This window comes from Amblyomma mixtum, chromosome 2 (assembly GCF_055824585.1).
Source record: "Amblyomma mixtum isolate Tamu chromosome 2, ASM5582458v1, whole genome shotgun sequence".
Classification (NCBI taxonomy): Eukaryota; Metazoa; Arthropoda; class Arachnida; order Ixodida; family Ixodidae; genus Amblyomma; species Amblyomma mixtum.
Genome location: NC_143013.1, coordinates 46,322,875 through 46,340,238, shown reverse-complemented (window position 1 = coordinate 46,340,238; position 17,364 = coordinate 46,322,875). Strand labels below are relative to the sequence as shown.

Below are 17,364 nucleotides of genomic sequence, written 5' to 3'. Positions count from 1 at the left end.
AATCGAACAAGCGTCTTGGGTCAGCAGCCGAACACCATAACCGCTGAGCCACCGCGGCGGCCCTCAACAGCTTCTAATGCTATCGAATTAAAAGTCAATGTAATTAGGTGTTCCTGTGCATTTTTTGCCTTCGTGACAACATCTGACTGTGCGAGTATATAAACGGAAGTTCTGGGTGTCGAGTGCTATCACTTCACCGTAACGGAAAACCCACATTACTTTTGCGGCGAATACTGCAAACTTATTATTCTATACCTCAAAGTCTTGCTAATGATTTCGCCGTTAGATTATTTCGCACGCACTAAATTTCGCAAACCGAAAATGCAGGTCTCTATAAGGCAGGTCTCTCTATATGAGGAAGGAGCGCACAGAAGGGCACGTAAACCCCAAGTACATGGACTGTAGTAAGTGCCCGTGGTGTCCATGCGCCCACCTCGCATGGACACCACGGGCTGTGGTGTCCATGCGTTACCGTTTTAATGTAGAGTTGTCAACCGAGTACCGTGATCTAAGGGTATACCTCCATTCTTAATCAACTTAAACGTTGGAATTTATTTCTCAGCAGGCTACAATAGGAAAGAAATGGTCGAAGTACTGTGGCCATCGCCTACGTGCACAACGCTCTCGCCATCTATTTAGAGCTGAGGAATGCCGGTAAGGTTTCTTCGAAGTTGAGCCTTTGGATGATGAGCTTTATAATGTATACTTTCAACCAACGTTTGGGGATGGAACTAGGCCGTTAATTCTGCCCAGAAATTCTCCCCTACAAAAGTAGGATTTTCATGGGCCTGCCTATGGGTAAGAACTATCCTGCCTATGGGTGAGAACTATTCAGCAGCCTATAAACTTCTCTCTGGAGCACCGGCCAATGGCAATTACCCGTGCATTTACGGAAGAGCTATAACAAACCGCCGTCCTGAAGATCGCTAGCCTAACCACCAGCGTCCATCCTGCACCCCGATTAGAAAGGTTATAAAGCTGGGCAAGTTGGTCAATTCACTGTGATATACAACGAGACAAGCCAGGAATAGAAAGGAAAAAAAAAGGACCATATGGTACTTCCGCTGTGACGTTTCCTATTCACTGCACCTGTGGTTTATCGCACCGCATCTCATATGAACGGCGGTCCTTGCGCAAGATTTCATCAACGTTGATAAACCCAGCTGCTCATTACCCGTCACGGACGGTTTCCCCAAGGCGGGACCGAGAGTTGAAAGCGGTTTGAATGCGTGCGCACTTCGTAGTCCAGCTCCAGAGTTAGGTCAATTACGGCCGCTCAGTGCAGATCGACCTGAGTTATACCCCCGTGACGTACAGTGCTTCCAGCCCGAATGCAAATATGGCAAGAGGTTGAAAACAAGAGCAAGAAGTGGGCTTGGGCAGGGCATGTAATGCGAAGGGAAGACAACCGCTGGTCCTTAAGGGTAACGGAGTGGATTCCAAGAGAAGGCAAACGTAGCAGGGGGCGGCAGAAAGTTAGGTGGGTCGGTGAGATAAAAAAGTTTGCGGGAATATGGTGGCCGCGGCTAGCGCAGGACAGGGTTATTGGAGAAACATGGGAGAGGCTTTTGCCCTGCAGTGGGCGTAGTCAGGCTGATGATGATGATGGTGGTGATGCTGTACACTTAGAGCAACGCCCAGTTAGTCCAGATCCGAGAAAGATGGCTGCTAGGGAAAGCGACCAGTCTTGTAGATGGCGACGTGGACTGCTGGCTCGTGCGGCATGGAACCATGAGTTGGTTGGACGGCCTCAAACAAAATGGCACATACCCACTACGGGGGAGTGGCCAAGGCACAGAAAAAAAATGAGCGCAGCCGCGAGCATGGCTTCTCGTCTTCCTCTTCTTAATGCAGAAGTAGGGGGCCAATCTACAGAAAAACAGCAATCTTTGTTTGGCTCTAACCACCTCTTTAATTTACGACAGTAGGATTTTTTTTTCCTCTGCGCAAACATCATTGGGGCCGCATTTGGTCGAGGCATTATGTCGCGACAGAAAACTTGTTCCACTGCAGCGAAAACGATCACGAATGCGGCAAGCGCGAGCTTTCGTCTTCACGGTCTGTCCTCCTTGGTGTTCGGTCCACAATCTGGAAGGGGTCGAAGATGCAGGACCGTAACTTGATGAGCGTGAAAAATTAACGTGCTTTTTAGCCCCTCGCATAGCTGCCGTGATTAAACAGGATAAAAGAAGAGACGCGTTTCGACCCCTTTCCCAAACGTGAACCCCAGAGATCTCCGCGAACTCCACCGAACGAGCGGGGCTGACTTCTCGACATCTGCAACCATCGAAATACCAGACCCCTTACAGCGGCGCTTAGCTACAACCAGTCGCTGTGCGATCTTATTGCGGAAGTTCCCGCGCATTTTCTTTTCTCAGGAGTCTAACCTTACATTCGATTAGCTATCCCAAAACGAGTGGGGTTCTTTAACGTGCACTGACATTACCGCAGGTGGTCGAAATTTCCGGAGCCCTTCACTACGGCGTCCCTAATAGCCTGAGTCGCTTTGGGACGTTAAACGCCATAAACCAAACCAAACCAAAACGAGTGGTTCCGCAGCGGCTCCAAAAGTGGTCCCTCAAAGAAGCTCCCTGCGGAATACCATACACAGCAGCTACCCTAGAGCGTCAAAGGAATTCCCCAGTATCGCTTCAGAGCATCCCACGTGTCCCGTAGTGGGTCCCTAATTTTAACGCGATAGCTTTAAGGCTCCCGTTCCCCAGATAATTCGCCGCCGTCGTCGGCGTTATGAGCGAAGAATCCCAAGAGAAGCAGCCTAGGTGGGCCGACTAGGTCACGTGACCGTGTGTCGTCATCCCAATCTGCCCACCGGATTATGAGCAGGCGGACCACAGTGGTAGGTGGCAGTTAAATTAATGACAGTTTGCGAGAGGTTGCTCGGGAAGAGCAACCTGGGTCGCACAAGACCCACCGGTGGCAGCACATGCCATGGCAGGGCAGTGAAATAAAAGGTAGTGGAAACGTAGTAACGGCTGCTGTTGCAGCCTTATTTTTAACCCTTACTACCTGTGTACTATGTTCCTACGACCTTGTTCCTACCTCAAAAGAAAATTAAGTAGTAACAAGGTAGAGACTTCTGCTGTTACTACGTTTTTTGGCAGTCATTACACTTGTACTACCTCATTATAACCCTGGTAGTATCCATTACTACGTTGATCTGGAAATAGATGATAGGAATATGCACACGTATGTACACTAACATTCCTGGTGACATTGCTACTCAGTGCCCCATGTTTTTATATAATGAAAAGGGTTTCCTGAATGGCAGCAAATCTAACAATCTAGCAAATGTTACTGCAGGTAGTTACTGTTGCTACCTCTCCAGAGGTAGTAAATGTTACTACCTTCCAGTTACTACGCACAGTTACTACATAGGTAGTCATATATGTGACGGTTGTTGCTAGCCCAAAATGTAGTAACCTCAACTACCTTTTTTTTTTTTTTAGAGTGTGGCGCATCGCTTAACCGTTGCACCACTGCACCAAGAGTGGTGAAAATCCAGAGTGACCAATTCCGCATATACGGGCATTCACTCATTAACGCTGTCGCATCATACCCTTAAAGGGATACTGAGGTGGTTTTCGAATCGGCTAACCTTCTAGGGTTTTGAAGTAGTGTCATTGCTGATCACGTCTGTGAAATTATTTTTTCGATTTTGACTAAAACTGTGGCGCAATCACCAATTAAAACGCGATGTTTAAATTTCCCGCGCCCCGCGCGAGCGCAGGAGAGGGGAACAGCGGAGAGGGAAACCTCGTCCATGTCGGCCTGCGTGACGTCATGTTGAGGAGCCGGGGATGCTTCGGCGCACCCGAGCGCGCTTTCAGCGCGCGTTGTTTCTCGTGCTGCATGCGTTGTTCCTCGTACTACGTGCGTTGCGACGTACAAAGCGTGTCAGCCGACCTTGAGAATCAGATTCAACAGGTGCTACTCTGCGTTCGTGTCCACGAACAACTACGACCGCGACTGTGTCGTCTTCCACTGTTTTCCGCAAGACCACAAGCTCGCAGCGCAACCGCTCGCTGCTGTGACGAAGAGTTCAAGCCGACTAAAGCAAGCTTACTCTGCTCGAAACACTTTCGTAAGAGCGGCTACAGGCAGAGCTTGTCCTAGTGTGATCTCTGGAGATTTCTGTCGAAAAGGCGCGGCTGAACCATGACACAGTTCCATCGATTTCCTCGCGCATAAGAGGCGTGTCACCATTCTGAAGAAGCGCCTCTTTTAAAAGTAGAAACATGCTCACTTAGCCCCTGAAGAAACCTTATAGAGGCTTAAGCATGTGTCGCTCTCCTCAGCTTAGGTGCGGCCAGACCACCTGAGACGTGCTCAGCAAGGCTCGGTTAGTGATTTTATACTCGGTTCGACGTGTCCAAGCAAGCAAGCAAGCAAGCAAGCAAGCAAGCAAGCAAGCAAGCAAGCAAGCAAGCAAGCAGAGCAAATCACAATAAAGCAAAGCAAGCAAGCATCGAAGCTCTTCATATGCGGCATCTCGTTTAATCCTAGCTAAGCAATTAAAATGAAAGCGTTCGACGTTGATTTCGGATGCAAATTTATGAGAGAAATGAATGCCAACCGAGTTTTTGCAAAAAACACCGCAACCTTACTCGGTTTCTTCATCAAGTTGTGGCAGCGGTCGAGTTGCAGCTAGCTTGGCTTTTAAACACACATATAGTTGACAACTATACTTCACTGAACCTAAACTGCAAATCTAGGAAGGGCGAACGTTTCCGAGGCAGCGGTTAATATTTTCTGGCATCTGCTGAACGCGCCAGGAGTGAAGCGTATTTGTGCGCGTATTTGGCTTGGTTTCCAGCGCACCATGATTGCGTCACTATCTTGTGGTCGCATGCCTCGCAGTGCTTGGCCACTGCGCTTCGCTAATTTTGACACCAACTTTGTGCTCCTTCATCGTTCACTTGAAATACTTTCTTGCCCCAACCTGCAACGCCGGGTACTGAGAACAGGATTTACACAGTGCTTTGGGCCTTTTCTTTAGGATGACGCTCTTCCGGGCGAGCCAGGAGGCGTCCGGTGGTGGTAATTGACTTGAGTATTGTTCGCACCCCTTCCTTTCCGAGAGAGAGAGAGAGAGAGAGAGAGAGATAACTTTTATTTTTCAGCTCAAGTCCGAGCCTTCTTATCTGCCCGTTTGGTGGGCGTTATTTATCGGCGGTGGCGGAGTGGGGCCACGTGTCCCTTGGATGCGTCGGATGTGGGCGGCGAGGAGCGGCCAGAGGGTGGGCTGCAGAGAGGTTGGTGGAGCGGTCCATCGGGCCCACGTGAGGTGAAAGGGGGGAGGCAAGGTATGCGAGGAAGGTATGGTGGGAGAGTTAGTGGCGCGGGGGCATAACCAATATGTATGAATGTTTGAGGGGTGCTCTCCGCACACGAGACAGGCGGGTTTGCCCGGTTTATGAAGGATGTAGTGGGAATACAGTTCGCAGGGAAGGGAGTTAGTCTGTGCCTGTCGAATTAGAGTGGCGTCAGCACGGCAAAGGAAATGGGAGGGTGACGGAAGGGTTCGTCGCATGTGGCGCAAATTGCGAAGGTGTTCGCGGCGGTCCTGTCGGTGTGTAGCGCGGTCTGCCTTGGGATTATAATGGGCTGGCCAGGCAGTCGGAGGGCCCGGTGGTATTTTTTCACGGGCCAGAGCATGAGCAAGCTCATTCTCCGGTATACCTTGATGACCAGGAATCCAGTCAAGGCGGACATGGAGCGTAGGGTGGGCTGTTAGGTATTGCAGCAAAGTGTCTAGGATATGGGGAGGGAGTTTTTGAGATTCGAATGAGCGTATGGCAGCCTGAGAGTCTGCACGTATGGTGATGGTGGAGGAAAGGTGGTCGTGAAGCGTAATCGCCTCTGCTATGGCCAGCGTTTCTGCGTCGGTTGAGGAGGGCACTCCTGTGTGGAGATGCGTGGAGGTGCTTCGAGGGCCGACTACTGCAGTAACTACTTGGTGCTCGAGGATATGGGCATCGGTATAGTAAGTGTCGTGGCCCAGTGCGGGTAAATGGTTCGCCAGTGCTTCACGCCGCCCGGGATTTATCGTTGGAGACATGTGGCGTGGAATGGGTTTTACAGTAAGACGCGGGAGGCTTTTCCACGGGGGAGCAGATGGTTGAAGCGAGGGTAGTTGGGAAATGGTGTGTCCGAAAAGGCTGAGGAGGTCTCTGCCTTGCTCGGAGGTAGAGAGACGGTGTATCTGGGCTCGGTGGTGTGCTGCTGCGCGTTCTTCGAGGGAGTTGAAAATGGCGGCGTCTGCGATCAGAGCATTTGCGGCGTAGATGGGAACTCCCATGGCTAATCGAGTGAGGCGACGCAGAGACGCTTCCAGTTTGCTTACTTGAGAGGATGTGAGGCGTTGATAGGGGTAGGCGTACATGACCCTCGAATAAACGAGTGCTTCTATAACTCGACGGAGTTCATGTTCTCTGAGTCCATGCTTTTGACGAGATATACGGGACAGCATGTGGCGAATTTGGTTCAGTTGTTGCAGGAGTTGGCTAAGCCACACGTTGCACTTGCCATCTTGTTGAAAAGTGAAGCCAGGGATCTTGATGTGGCTCCGTCGGGGAATAGGGGTTTGCGCGAGAGAGAGTTGAATGAGTTCGCGGTAGGAAGAAGCGGTTTTTTGAGGAGCGTTAGAAACCACGATGTATTCCGACTTTTCGGCGGAACAACTCATACCTATGCGGCGTGCATGCTCCTGAACGACGTCGAGGCCTTGCTGCAAAGTGGATTCTAGTTCCCCGGCGTTTCCTGTGGTAGACTAGAGAGAGATATCATCCGCATATATAGCGTGGCGTAGGCAGGAATTTCAGCGAGATTTCGGGGCAGTTCTTTCATTGCCAAGTTGAAAAGCATAGGTGAAAGAATGGATCCCTGTGGTGTACCTGCGGTGAGGGGAAAGGGGGCGGAAGGTGTGCCGTCGAGGCCAATGATTCGGAGAGTCCTGTCTGTAAGAAAGTCTTTGATGTAGTTGAACATGCGGACCCCAGGCCGAGTGTCTGCCAGGTTGGTGAGAATTGCGGAGTGGGCGACATTATCAAAAGCCTTTTTGATATCCACGCCGGTCAAAACTCGAAGCTGTGCGCTGCTTGGGAAGGCGTACAAATCCTCATAGATTTGCCGTTCAATGTCTTGTGTGCATACGTGGGCGCGGAATCCGACCATAGTGGGAGCAAGACAGCGATTGGTATGCAGGTGCCATTCGAGGCGGGTAAGGGCCATCTTCTCCATCAGCTTCCCTAGGCAAGAAGTCATGGATATAGGTCGGAGGTTAGTGATGAGCGCAGAGGATTTTCCTGGTTTCGGAATCATTATTACGTGTGCCTCTTTCCACGCAGCGGGAATTTTCCCCGAGCGCCAAACAGTATTAATGATCTGAATAAGTTCGTCTAGTTTTGAATCGGGGAGGTTACGGAGTATACCAGAGGTAATTTTATCTGGGCCGGGTGCTGTGTTTCGCTTAAGGGAGCGTAGAGCAGCCTGATGTTCGGCGAATGTGAAGTCAGAATTCATTCCTTGCTCGTCTGCTTCTTCTTCGGTGTAAGGGTATGACGGGGAGCTGGCAGGAGAAGTAGAGGATGGGTAAAATTGATTTCGGATTTGCTCAGCCAGCTCTTCTTGTGAGACGGAGAGGGCCAACTGTAGCTTTTGAAGTGTGTTACGAGGTTTACCCTGTCCAAGTAGAGTGCGCATAATGTGCCAGACTTTTGGAGTGTGGAGTCTCTCGACCATGTCATCGCAGAGCTGAAGCCAGTTGTTCGTGGCTAGTTGGTCAGCGTATTCTTGAGCTGCTTGCGTTAGTTCAGCAACTTTTCTTTTCAGTGCGTGGCTAGATCTACAGTTGCGCCAAGCTTTTATGGCCCGGCGACGTTGTTTCCATAGCCCAAGTAGGTGTGTGTCAATGTATGGATAGTCGGGAGATCGGTGGATATGTTTGGTGTGTTGGGAGACGGTCTCCATAATGGCGCTACACCATTTTTCGGGGTCCTCGAGTGAGACTGATAAGGAGTCGAGGGCCGGCCGAGCCTTTGGCCAGTCTACGAGCATAGTGGGAGGTAGATGTGTTCCGGGTGTGTGTTGCTGGGACGTGAGCGTTATCTGAAGAATACAGTGATCACTCCCCATCGTGTCACCCGTATTACTCCAAGAAGCGCGGAGATCGCTGCGAATCCATGCAAGGTCGGGGTTTGTGTCGGATTGTGCTCCACATCCTAGACGTGTAGGCATGAACGTGTCATTCAGGAGGGTGAGGTGATGAATACTGGCGAAGCGGTCGAGTTTTCGTCCGGAGGCTGAAGTACGGTCGTATCCCCATGCAGGGTGTGGGCAGTTGAAGTCACCAAGAAGGACGAAAGTAGTAGAGGCAGGGAGGGCTGTATGCAAAGGTGGGATGCTGGTTTTAGAGTCGGAGGGAGTCCAGTAGCAGTTTAAAATCGTGATACGGTGACCCTGATAGGTGGAGTGTGTCAGGACATGCTCTTTCGCCCCGGAGTTGAGGTGGGATGTATCTTCCTGAATGGTGGGTATCGTGCGCCGTATGTATGTAACCGTCAAAATCGGCGGAGGAGGGGGCGTTTGATGTCCTTTTCTCTTCATGACTATACTTGGCTGAGTAAAATGGTCGTAACCTGGAAGAGAAAAGGCACCGTGCGTTTCTTGCAGTGCGATGACGTCTGGGTTAACGCCAGTAATCCGCATGTGTTGCAAGAGGGCATTTTTCTTGCGACGAAAACCGCGGCAGTTCCACTGCCAAATAATTAGAGGGTTTTGGGGTGGAGATGTGTGTCGCATGATATCACTCATCATGCGGGTCTTCCTCCATGGTGTCGAGGTTAGGCACAGGAGGGGCGCTTGCGCGCTTTCGAGGGGGAGCATTGGAGTCTGTGTCGGGAGAGCATGGGGCAGAGGACGCGAGGGAGAGGAGATGGTGCTATAGTTGCTCGACGCGAGCCGTCAGTTGTTGTAAGGCCAATAGGACGGGAGCAAGGGATTGCTGTATGAGAGCAATAGCGTTGTCGGTAGGGAGGGGTGAAAGTGGAGTAGGTGTGGAGGGACGTGAGTAAAACAGGTGTTGGAAGGACGGGGGAGGGGGTGCGATGGATGTGGGAGATGGACCGCTCACCTGGTGACTTGGTGGAGTCTGTGACTGCATCACGGAAGCTTGCGGTTTAGTAGAGGAGGTGGAGGTGCTGGTTGCCGCACCAGAAGTGGCGGACGGTGGCCGCTTGGCAGAGGGCTTGGTTCGAGATTGACTTCTTTGCGCGGTCTCGTGCCCCGGGCTGTTGCTGCTGCTGTTGCTGCTGCTGTTGCTGCTGCTGTCGCTGCTGCAGGAGAGCTGAAGGGCCTCGTAGCGGTTCGAGGTAGGCAGGGGCGGCCAGATGGTCGCGTCGGCTTTAGGGGGTGGAGGGGCGGCGCGGGCGCGATGGCGTCGTTGGGCGCGGTGCCACTTTAGGACTGCAGCGTCGGCGTCTTTCCTTGCGGGGCACTCAGGATGAGACGGTGTGTGGTCTCCCTTGCAGTTCCAGCAGTGTGGTTCACATTCATGTGGGGTAGTCGTTGGGTCTTGGTCAGGAGGAAACGGTTGGCTGCAAATCGAGCACCGAACAAGGCTAGGCTTGTTAGGACAGACGTCGGCACGGTGCCCTATGGCGTGACAATGCGTGCATTGTTTGCTGTGGGGCTTTTGCGGGTAGACGCGGTACACTCCGCTGTAGAAGACGGCATAGCGTGGTAGACGGGGCCCTTCGACGGTGAGCAGAAGTGTGTTGGTACGACCGAGACGGCGGGCGCTTAGTAGTCGGGTGCCGTCAACACGAAGGTTAGCGGCAAAGTCGTCTTCGGTAAAGTCCATGGTGATGCCGTGTATAACACCACGGGCGTTAAGGGGGTCGTTAGCTACGTACGAGGTGACTTCGTACTGGGTGTTGTTCAGTGAAACTTGCTTGAGTTGGAGCAGCTTGTCAGCAGCGGCTGGGCGGTGGGTATCGATGGCCAGGATGTTTTGCGAGGTGCGGAGTTTGATGTAGGTATTGTCACGTTCAGTCTTGGTTAGGCGGGCGGAATCCATGACGGACCGACAGAGCACAGGGAATATAGTGTTGCCGAGGTTGAGGTGGTTCGCAAATTTCATGACGATCGTGGCTGCGGTGGCTTGCCGGGGCGCCGCGGGAGCACAGTGCTTGTGATTCAGCGCCTGGGCTGCTGACTGGCTAGGCGAGCTCCCCGCCGTTCCGGCTGCGAGCATGCTGGCGAGCGCGGGGGGCGTTGCCCCGGCGGTGCAGATGTAGGCTTGGCTTAGCGCGCCCGGCGTGGGCGGCCAGCCAGATGCTGATGTGCCAGAAAACGGCGCAGAACGCTTGGAATTTTGATTACCAGGCGTACAGGCGATGAAGTAGCACTCCTATAGACCGGTTGGTGGCGATCCGAGGTCAGGAACCTGGACGTAGACGTGATTTTGCTGGAGCTCGGTGTGCGCACAGCCGATCACGGTGGCGCTGGTGGCGCCCTCCCTCCTTTCCGAGAATACGAGCCGATGTTGTGCTGTATCGCGTCTTTGACGCTGGCGTATGCTTGTGCTAGGCATAGAATTTTTTGCTTGTGTCTTTTTTGGTTTCAGGCGATACGTGGAATGAGCAAACTGTAGTATCCTTTTCTTCGGTGGTCAGTAAAAAAAAATAGTCGCCGTATTCGCTGTTACAACGACACGGAAAGCTGCGATCTGCCCCCAACGCAGCGCCAGATCCGCATCGGCAGCTTCTCCAGTCCTCAAAGTGACGTCACGACCTCTCTTGACCAGTCACGGGCGGCGGCGCGCCGCGCGGCGTGCCCCGCGGCACAGGCCGCATATTTCGGCTAAAAAAGGCAATTCGCGCTTGTTTTTGCCTTATTTGGATGCGATATTCCAGCATACAGTATGGAAAACTATAGGATGCCGCTGCCAGCCCGATTTTCAGAAAAAGTGCTTCAGTCTCCCTTTAAGGCGGACTTTAAGCGTGTCCCTTCAAATTTTTTAAAACGTTCCGTTTTGTCCATTGCCTTTCCGCGGGTTTCCAACCCACAGAAACGCGGGTACGGCGGAGCGGACGGCGGTGGCCCCAGCGCCGAAAATTCTCCGTGGAACTCCGTAGTCCAGAATTCGGGCACCTCGCTCGTGCAGCAGCGCCAGCAACAGCTGCAGCAGCAACAGCTACAGCAGCAGCAGCAGAAAGGCCCGTCGTCGTCGAGTGGTGTCCAATTGGGCGGCAGCGGTCCGTTGCCGGTGGAGATGGAAGAGGAACGCCCACAGCAGGTGGTGGAGGGCGTGTCCAACCGGCTGCTTCCTCTGCTCATGGCTGCTGGCCTGGTAGGCGGAGCAGCACTTGGGTTCGCCATCCGCGCCACAGACAACCCCTGGACCAGCCGACAGATCATGTACGTCGGCTTCCCCGGTGAGCGATAATTCGACGCTATCAAATGTTTACCACCAACTGCACTATCAAATGCTTATCACCAGCAGCACCATCAAGTGCTGCTGGCCAGCCGAATTATTTCATTTCATTTATTTGGACACGCTTGCAACCAAATCGAGGGGGCCCAGGTTATAGCTGCTATTTCGCATTGCAGTGAGGAAACCCTAGACCCTCTTACATATGAAATGCTGTGCTATGGAAAGTGGCATGATCAAGTACCATTGGCAGCGTCATTGTCGAATGCTGTTCACCGCGCAAATGACTGATCCTATTACCACTTTTAAATGTTACTGACAGCGACGCCAGAAATCTTTGGCGTTAAATTCCACGTAAGCAGCCCAAATGCTCCCTAGCTAAGGTGTGGTCAGGCTCCGCAATCACACAGCTTAGAGCGCGAGTTTACCCGAAAAGCTTTGAAAGCTTCTCGGGTGAACTCTGTTGGCGCCTCAGAAGAGCAGATACTCGGGCATTCAGAACATTTTCTGTAAATATTTTTCTGGATCTTTGTAAGCTTGCGTCCTACTTAAGCGAAGTAGTTAAATAAATAGTTAAATATATCGCATAAGAACGGCTGTGTGTCGAGTGCAGTTAGCTCGAGGACCTCTCAGACATTTATGGCCACGCTGTGAATGGGAAAGCAAAGCGGGAAGACACGGGAGAGAGAGATACGGACGAGCACTCCACAGCATTTTAACTGCATCGAAAAGACAGTGTCTTAAGCATCCCAATCATCATACATGACTTGGAGCGACGTGCAGTAGACCTCCCGGACATAATAGCAAGCATGGAGCGACCTGCAGGTAAATAAACTGTTTTATTGTTGGCGGGCTATCACCTCGTGCTCAGGCTAATTTTTATTCGCGCCCCAAGCTTATTAAAACACCGTTTACTCGCTGTTATGCGCAGGCGTTGTTTTTAGCTACACGATCAAGAAACAAATCTGATGGCCGCGACTGTTTACGCTCCCATAAGACGTCATTTACGGCCGGTTATTCAGTTTTAAGTGGCGCACTGTAGTGAAATTCACAGCCTTGGCTACATAATGAGCGGCACTGATGAAAGGCTGCAATACTACTCCCAAGAACGGCCTTTCGCGTAGCGGCGGCCACTTGGCGCGTTTGACCGTAAGAATGACCCCTGACGTCATACCATGCCTAGTGACGTCAGAGCGTGACGTCATACCAGGAGCGAGAGACGGGCTACCAACTCGGCTCGTCGGGTAACGGCGGCCGCTTGGCACGGCGCGCCGCGCCGTTCCCACTAGACGCGCTGCATATGCAGCATAAAACACCTGCTTTCGCAACCTACCAGGCTTAACCAAAGCTAAGCCCCCGCCAATTTTTTTTTTTATTCTCTCGCCCTCAAAATCTAAAAGCTGAATTGGGTATTATGGTTCGATTTGTAGGCTGGTCGTACAGAAGCAACAAGGATTACCCGACAAACCTCGCAAATAAACCACTCAACTGGTTGTTTTGCATGCTTTAAACCGAGGGGGAAGGCCGAGTGAAATTTAAAATTTCAGTGGCCAATTAGCAAACAAAATGCGCCATTCATCTTTGGCCTCCGTGAGCGCTGAGTGGCTATTTTGCCTGAACAGCTTATACAGTTTCATGCAGCGGTGAGATTGTGGCAGCAGATTGTGCATTTTTCGTCGCAAGCATCGGGTTGCATAATTTGTATCCATATTTTGTATCACAGAGTACTGTTGCATCAGTATGTAGGCACAAAAATAACAAGAAACATAAAGTAAAGCCACCTTAATTTGCAAATCCTTATGATTTCCACTACCAGTGTACAGCCCCGGCGAACGCTCGCGTAGGTCTACGGCTTCGGATGCTCATTCAAAAACAGCTGCGCTCGCACTAGACATCCATCGGACGAAAGGCCCGCGTCGAGGTATGACCGGCTCGGCAAACGGTCCTCCAGGCATCCCTCCTCAATCGCTTGTCCATTGTCTATTGAATGCCTGGTAGCATTTGGCGTGTCTATTGTTGGGGTGGATTCAGCCGTAGCAATACGACTATTCTTGCGGCAGACCTCGAATAAATGCTATGAAAGCCTGCATACCAGCGGCACACTCGGGTTATATTTACTAAAGGAATGAAAAACGCTGTATAAAAATAATTTAATCTGCGGGCAGACGAGAGTCCGCAATTTCGAGGCGCAAACACGCATTGGGCTCAACACTAGCCAAGCATAATAAGAAACCCCGTGCTCTAAGACGGCGGTGCTGCAGCTTTCCCTCTGAGCACGTCCTGTTTGCTTCTCCCCTCTGTCTTGGCCCCAGCTCAGTTTTGTGTTTTGTAATGCCAAGGAACTCTGTGCCGCTTAGGGCTTGGACTGGCGCGTGCTTTGCCTCACTTCTGTCCGCGAGGTTCTTCAGTTCTTCCAGTGCGCCGAAACCGCGCACTCCACACGAAGTGTTGGCGGTGTCTGCGGTGAAGCCTGCTTACGTGTGACGACGCCACATGCGAGGGCGCTGCGCCACTGCCGCGTTGCGGAGTGAAAGAAGCAGCGACGGATTTCCTGCTTCCCCGTTACCCAAAAAGTTGTGCGTTTGAAGAGAGTACCAAGATTCGTCGTGGTTGTGCAGCATTCCCCTCAAAAGCAGACCACCAAATTTTTCAACGAATAAATTAATACGCATACGCTTTTTAAGGGACGTTGAGGGCAACCTCATCCAGTCATTCTCTACAGTGAAAATTGCTTCTCTTTTTGGATACGTTCACGCTTGTGCGGCACCATACGACGCAGTTTTGTTCGAGAAAATTGGATTCGAAAAACTACCCTCCACTGAATTCGAACGCGTGGCATCCGCACCGAGTGGCTGCCGCCATCTTCAAGTGAATGGAAGTGAAACAGCGCCTCTGGGATCCGCACGCAAAAAAGAGTTCCGTGTCGACGCAGTCAGTTTACTTGAGAAATTGGTTGCTGATGGCGACACCTGTATATGTTTTTTTTCCTCTTTTATAACTCATAAAAAATTAGCAGGACACTTAAGCTTAGCCTTAAGAGTAGACGCCATAGCGTCTTCTCCTCTAGGTTACACTCCACGGCATACTACGCCACTACATACTCACACAATTGATTTAGCATCAGTGCACATCCCAAACACGCGTTACCAGGTCATACACACCACAACGGGTTCACAAGAGCCCCTCTAAACCCCTTCATCCAACGACTATTCGTGGCCTATGAGTCAATAACAAAAAGAAAACCATTCGCGGCCTATGTGTTGCGTATCCGCCTCGCACGCACAGGGCCTGGGTTCGAACCCTATTGCCGGCTACTTTCTGTTGATGGATTACTACAAAACACTGGGGAAAAAAAGGCGCATATAACCTCCTCGCAAATTTTGGCTTTACCTGGGCCCTCCCCCATTCGTTAGTTTCATAGGATTTTTTTCGCAGAACTTTGGCGTAGGAGATGGATTACAACGGCGGATTTTCAGCAGAGCGAGCTGCTTACGCTATCGAGTAAAAGCTTCGTTTTCGGCGAGAGCGCTCTCTTGCTCATTAGAATGCCGCAGTGTATGATGCAGGCCAACTTGATTTTAGAGCGCAGCACTTAGGCGCTCGTTTCTGCGTTTCGCGGCGTCGCCGTTGTCCGTTGTAACCAGCAGTGGCCATCATTTAAGCTGCGAAAGCAAAGGAACGGGAGCTGGGAAAGGAGGAAGTAAAAGCGCAACCTCCTCCCCCCTTAGCAACCGGCGCCAGTGGAGGGCGCAGCTGTGCATAGCAACCGTGACGTCACACAGTAGCGGTATAACGAGCGCGCGCCCATGGCAGTACACCGCCGCTCCTTCGCCAGACGTCTCGTTGCAGTCGAGTGAGCGGCTCCGAAGCGGCCCCGTGATTCTGCGCCAGGCGGTTCCGGGAAGCGGCAGTGGGTTGACCACAACGCTTCCGCCAAGCGCACTTTAGAATTTCCAAAGTGTCCTCGGTAATTTTTTGAGGAAAGGAAATGCGCAGTATCTGACACACATCTCGGTGGACACCTGAACCAGAGGGAAGGCGCATAACTGCCCTTTTGGAACAGTGGGCACCTCAATCGTGCTTTAAGCTATGTGGCGGTCGTGACAGATGTGCGCTGCATGCTTTGGCATTGACAACGTTGTGCCAGAAACGCTGCCACCTGCCAGGGTGGCAGGGTGGGTGGGCACTTTAATGTAGATAAAAAGACAAGCGGGAATTTCTTACCACTTATGCGAGAGAACATCCCTTTCCTCCCGCTCGTAACTACTCCTACAGCTGTGACAACCTCGCGAAATACTTGCGCAGACCTCGTCTTTGAGAACCAGGCATCGGTGCAGCAAGTCGAGCATATATCCATCTATTTCTCCGTCCACAAAGCTTCCATCATGACAGTCAACAACTGTTAGTGGAGTGTTTCTTGAAGACGGAATATGTGTGAAAAATAACAAGTTGTCTGTAATAGTACATACACGTCTTGCTCGAATTCTTTGCCTCAATCTATCGAAAAGCTGAAACAGCTGTTGAGCTGCGCTCGAATTCGCATTAGGAAGTAACGTAATCGTCGGTACGTAATATTGGCCTCGCTGTATAATGCACCTGCACAGACACCACACCGACGAATCTTTGATGGTTCTTAAAATACAAATATCGTAATACTGCGGTTTATTGAAGGCACTGGGACCTCAAAAGCAGGGCGGCAACAGTCCGTGGTCAGCGAAGGCGAACCCATAGCACGCGCAGCGATGGCAATGGCGCGGATAAACAGAATGTTCGCCTTCGTGTTTACAATATGTAAGCAGGAAAACCGAAGCAAATACCTCTCAATGTCATAAAGAACGAACAAAAAAACAAACAAGTTATGTTCGGGCTTCTGCGGCGAAGCGAGGTCAACAATAAAAATTTTGACAGCGTATCTTTGCAGTCGCGTGGTACCACTTTGCAGCACTAAAATCTTTTTTTACCGAGCTCGTAGAAGGATCGCTTGCTTTCAGCCGGACGGCATGCGCTCGTGTCAACGTACCCATTCTCTACAAGTAATGGGACGTCTTCGTGCCTGCGTTCTTGCTTTTAAATTGAAACACTGGGACAAGCACTTGTCCATCTTGGAAGAACTTCTAATGGCAAGGAATTCAGAATGGCGAGCAAAATAGAGTTAAGTTGTGAAACGCGCCTTAGCTCGGTTGCGAAGCATAGTTACAGTGTTAGTGTCAAGGACAGCAAAAACTTCCGTACAAAAAAAAAGTCAAAGGATTTCTGTGCACTGTGCTTAGGAGGATGTTTTAGCCACGTAATTGACTCGGCGGAACTGGATGGTCGAAATTCACAGAGCAGCAGCGCGCCATTCCAGATGCCCATGAGCGTCGAAATGCTCGCCGTTCCGAGTCTCGAGCAAGACGCTAGAACAAGCGCGGCGCGACGCAGTATATAAGCGCGCGTATTCTTTTTCCTCTTTTTTTCGGTTCGTAGCGGAGCGCTGCGGGCTGAAGAAAGAAAGTCACCGAAGAGCGGACTTTCGAAACTATGTAGCGCAAGGCTTGGGTTTCGAGGCACAGCAGCCAGCGACGAGCATTAGGCGCTTACGTGAGCCGGTGTCGCATGCAGTCCTCCAGTGGCGTCGCTGATTCTGCAAGTGGCCCCTGGGGCTGAAGATTAATGACGAAAATGGCTCGTCGGCTCCACTTCCTCGTGGGAAAATAACGTTGCACTAAGCACGTCATTTTGCGGGGCAGCGCAGTCCTTTTAAGTGGTTCTCGTCTAATACGCTGCACGCCGTGCACTCTGGCTCTGCTAGGTCATCTTTTTCCTTTTTCCTTTCTCGCAGTGTGCTTTTTTTTAACACACAGACAAAAAGAGTGCAGTTAAGAAAAAAGAATAACATCTGCGAAATGTCAGAAGCAAGCCGGCTGCTTCTA

At 51.3% G+C, this 17,364-nt stretch overlaps 1 protein-coding gene across 1 annotated transcript in view; it reads left to right on the top strand.

The window, feature by feature from the left end:
* Positions 1-10,836: 10,836 nt before the first annotated feature.
* LOC149359214 (uncharacterized) overlaps positions 10,837-17,364 on the top strand; it is a 188,734-nt gene continuing 182,206 nt past the window's right edge. Inside the window, exon 1 of the mRNA XM_089571488.1 lies at positions 10,837-11,456. The gene's annotated coding sequence lies outside the window, so the exon portion shown is untranslated. The remainder of the gene's footprint in view (positions 11,457-17,364) is intronic.